The sequence below is a fragment of the Ascaphus truei genome, chromosome 23 (assembly GCF_040206685.1).
Source record: "Ascaphus truei isolate aAscTru1 chromosome 23, aAscTru1.hap1, whole genome shotgun sequence".
NCBI lineage: Eukaryota > Metazoa > Chordata > Amphibia > Anura > Ascaphidae > Ascaphus > Ascaphus truei.
The window spans coordinates 439,002-444,001 of record NC_134505.1 but is presented as its reverse complement, the minus strand read 5'-3'; the positions used below and the strand labels follow the sequence as shown (position 1 = coordinate 444,001).

At 41.4% G+C, this 5,000-nt stretch overlaps 1 protein-coding gene across 1 annotated transcript in view; it reads right to left on the bottom strand.

Moving 5' to 3' along the window:
- NEUROD2 (neuronal differentiation 2) overlaps positions 1–2,208 on the bottom strand; it is a 14,011-nt gene extending 11,803 nt beyond the window's left edge. The window contains exon 1 of the mRNA XM_075580147.1: positions 2,030–2,208. The gene's annotated coding sequence lies outside the window, so the exon portion shown is untranslated. The remainder of the gene's footprint in view (positions 1–2,029) is intronic.
- Between the last annotated feature and the right edge of the window lie 2,792 nt (positions 2,209–5,000).

Below are 5,000 nucleotides of genomic sequence, written 5' to 3'. Positions count from 1 at the left end.
TAATAAACACTCTTCTTCTTCTCCTTCTTCTTATTCTTATTATTATTAATTATTATTATTAATTATTATTATTACTATTCTTCTTGTTCTTATTCTTATTTTGTTTTACAAGTTAATATTTTGGAAAACATCAAAGGCCAACCAACAGGCGAATTCCCGCTCACTACTGAAATATTTGGGAGGTAAAAAAATATTCATATAAAGTAAAAAAAAAAAAAAAAAAAGAAGAGGAAATCATTTAAGAATATAATTAGGATATATATATATATTTTATATATATATTCTTTTTAAACATACACACACACACACACACACACACACACACACACACACAAAATAATATATATATATATATATATATATATATACATTCTTAAAATATATATTCTTTTACATATATATATATATATATACATATATAAATGGAAATAGTGTGCGCTGTCCTCAACTTCCCCTATCTTCACAGCCTGCCTGCAGCTCCCAATCTCCCGTGATCAGCGGGGGCAATAGCTACATTATATATATATATATATATATATATATATATATATATATATATATATATGTATGTATGTGTGTATGTATATATATGTATATGTGTGTGTGTGTATATATATATATATATATATGTGTGTGTGTGTGTGTGTGTGTTTGTCAGTATATATATATATATATATATATATATATATATATATATATATATATGTGTGTGTGTGTGTGTTTGTCAGTATATATATATATATATATATATATGTATGTGTGTATTGTATATATATATATATGTGTGTGTGTGTGTGTGTGTGTGTGTGTATGTATATATATATGTATATGTGTGTGTGTATATATATGTGTGTGTGTGTGTGTTTGTCAGTATATATATATTTTGTTATATATGTATGTGTGTATTGTATATATATATATATGTGTGTGTGTGTGTGTGTGTGTGTGTGTGTGTGTATATATATGTATATGTGTGTGTATATATATGTGTGTGTGTGTGTGTGTGTGTGTGTATGTATATATATATGTATATGTGTGTGTGTATATATATGTGTGTGTGTGTGTGTTTGTCAGTATATATATATATATATATATATATATATATATATATATATATATATGTGTGTGTGTGTGTGTGTGTGTGTGTGTGTATGTATATATATATATGTATATGTGTGTGTATATATATGTATATGTGTGTGTGTGTGTGTGTGTGTGTATGTATATATATATGTATATGTGTGTGTGTGTGTGTGTGTGTGTGTGTGTATGTGTATATATGTATATGTGTGTGTGTGTGTGTGTGTCTGTTTGTCAGTGTATATATATATATTCGGTTTTCTTTCATTCCCTTTCGCATATTTGTTAAACGGATAACTGTGCGATCATTTTTAGAAATGTCAGTAGGGGGAAGAGAGAAATGAGAAGAGGGGACAGACAGACAGACAGACAGGGGCACAGCATAAAGGCACCAGGCAGGATTTGGGTAACCCCCGGGCACTGTATCATACCCCCCCCCCTCACCATCTCCCTCATTCCCTGTTACTACCAGAGGAGAGAGAAAAATGCCCTAACCCTATAACAGCCGCACCCCTATAACAGCACCACCCCTGTAACAGCACCACCCCTGTAACAGCCGCACCCCTGTAACAGCAGCACCCCTATAACAGCAGCACCCCTATAACAGCAGCCCCCCTATAACAGCCGCCCCCCTATAACAGCCGCCCCCCTATAACAGCCGCCCCCCTATAACAGCCGCCTCCCTACAACAGCCGCACCCCTAGAAATCCTGCGAGGCACCACCACCCCACTTTAGGGTTGTAATGCCTTAGGAACAGGGGCAAAGGTGCCACCCTCCCTATTACACCAACTCCTACATAAAGCGCATGATTATAATTATAATTATTATTAATAGTATTAATAATAAGAAAGAGAAGGAAAGGAAAAAAAAAAGGGGGGGGGGTGTACTAGGGCAGGATGGGGGACCCAGAGGGCAAGTTAGTGCTGGTTCTGCTCAAACCCAACTTACCTCCAGCGGTAAGTGCAGAAGAATTTTATGGCATGGATCAGAGCATCTTCAGGGAGTAAGGGGCTCTGCTCCTTGGGTGCTGCAGACTCCTTCAGTGTGCAATCCAAAAGCAGGAGAAGGTGGCATGTCTACCAAGTCAGGGTACCAGCTCTGATGCCAAGCCATATGGCTGGCACGTCATTCGCCAGAGTGATCACACGGGAAGCCTGTGATTGACGTGAGGCTGGATGGAGGGAGAACTCAGGCCCTGGGGAGAGAGCAGTCACCATCTGTCACTCTCCTAAAAAAAAGAGAGAGAGAGAGGAGAGAAAGAGAAGAGGGAGAAGAGGGAGAGAGTAGAAGGGGAGGGAGAGAGGGGGAGAGAGAGGTGTGAGAGGGGGAGAGAGGGAGAGAGAGAGGGGAGAGAGAAATGGGGAAGAAATGGGGAGGGCGAGAGAGAGAGGGGGGGAGAGAGGGAGAGGGAGAGAGAGGGGGAGAGAGAGAGGTGTGAGAGAGGGAGAGAGAGTGGGAGGGGGAGAGAGAGTCTTCAAATCTGCCTCTACACTGCAAAATGGGGCAGAGCACAGATCTGCGGAGGGGAGAGGGAGGTAACATGTATACCCACCCTGTGAGAGTGTGCCCAAAATCAGGGGGAGTGTGTGCTGTGCCCACTACCAGGTGTATACACACATGTATACTGTGCACAATATCATGTATATACACACACATTTATGCTGTGCACACTATCAGGTGTATACACACTCACATGTATGCTGTGCACACTATCATGTATATACACACTCACATGTTTGCTGTGCACACTATCAGGTGTATACACACTCACATGTATGCTGTGCACTCTATCATGTATAGACACACTCACATGTATGCTGTGCACCCTATCATGTATATACACACATATGTATGCTGTGCACACTATCATGTATATACACACTCACGTATGCTGTGCACACTATCATGTATATACACACTCACATGTATGCTGTGCACCCTATCATGTATATACACACACTCACATGTATGCGGTGCACACTATCATGTGTATACACACTCACGTATGCTGTGCACACTATCATGTATATACACACTCACGTATGCTGTGCACACTATCATGTATATACACACTCACGTATGCTGTGCACACTATCATGTATATACACACTCACGTATGCTGTGCACACTATCATGTATATACCCACTCACGTATGCTGTGCACACTATCAGGTATATACACACTCACATGTGTGCTGTGCCCACTATCATGTATATACACACCCACATGTATGCTGTGCTGTGCACACTATCAGGTATATACACACACTCACATGTATGCTGTGCTGTGCACACTATCATGTATATACACACTCACATGTATGCTGTGCACACTATCATGTACCGGTATATACACACTCACGTATTCTGGCACACTATAATGTATATACACACCCACATGTATGCTATGCACACTATCAGGTATATACACACTCACATGTATGCTGTGCTGTGCACACTATCATGTATATACACACTCACATGTATGCTGTGCACACTATCATGTATATACACACTCACGTGTATACTGTGCACACTATCATGTATATAAACACTCACATGTACTCTGTGCACACAATCATGTATATATACACTCACGTTTATGCTATGCACACTATCAGGTGTATACACACTCACATGTATACTGTGCACACTATCATGTATATACACACTCACATGTATGCTATGCACACTATCAGGTATACACACTCACATGTATACTGTGCACACTATCATGTATATACACACTCACATGTATATATATGTATATATATATATATAATACAGTGTTCAACATACCTATACATTTGCACGCCCCGGGCGAGTGGATTTAACATCGTGGCGAGCTCCTATTGGCCCCAAGCAGCACACGTGTGGTACTAGGTGGCGAGTAGATTTTGTTGTTCGGCGAGTAGATTTTTGGTGATTTGTCGATCACTGTAATATATATATATGTGTGTGTTTGTATATCTCATATGTGTGTGTGTATATATATGTGTGTGTGTGTGTGTATAAATAAATATATATATGTGTGTGTTTGTGTGTTTGTATATCTCATATATGCGGCCTGTTGACGTGAGTCTGTTGACCTGTTTATTTAGGAATAATGGCTTTACACGATAATCCTCTCACACATATAGAGAAGGCGTGGGGGCGCAGTCACCCCCCCCCCCCCTCATTCCAGTGACCTGTGTAACGGAGTCAACCTCTGGGGAATTTATACCTGTACCCAATCTGACACCTGTACTTATCATCATCATCATCATTATTATTATTATTATTATTATTATTAGTATTATTAGTATTATTATTTGTATTAGTATTATTAGTATTATTATTATAGTGAGACTTGGGAGGGGTTTGAGTTCCTCTGGCTGAGTGGTGATGTCACTGTGTGGTGATGTCACTGTGTGGTGATGTCACTGTGGGATCAGCGAGCGCTTGTACAGCCAGCGCCCCCCACCTCACCCCCTCTGTATCGGGTCTCTGATAAGGACAGGGTCGGATAAGGGGGAAAGAAAGCGCTCGGGTGGCGAACACTTCCCCCATCCAGAGACCCCCGAGGACATTCAACTGGCTGAGTCTGGGGGACCGTGGCCCCTTTTATAGACCCCAATGCAAAGCGCTGTGCACACGGTCGGGGGGTACACAGCACGCTTTTCCTGATCCCCCCCACATCTTGCTTCTCTTGACACCCCTGTTGACCAACGAATGTCTTTTCCTCTTGCGACCGCGCGCTTCACCATTTTGGGGGTGTTGTAACGTTGTCGCTCTTTTGATGACCTCACAAACCGTTTGATGATGTCACCGCCGTCCATCGCCCCCACCTTCATGTCGTCACCAGCACACCACGTGCGGGGCGTCTCTGACGTGCGGGGGGAGAGGCTGAATAATCTGAGCATTTCGGGGGCCCGTGTCG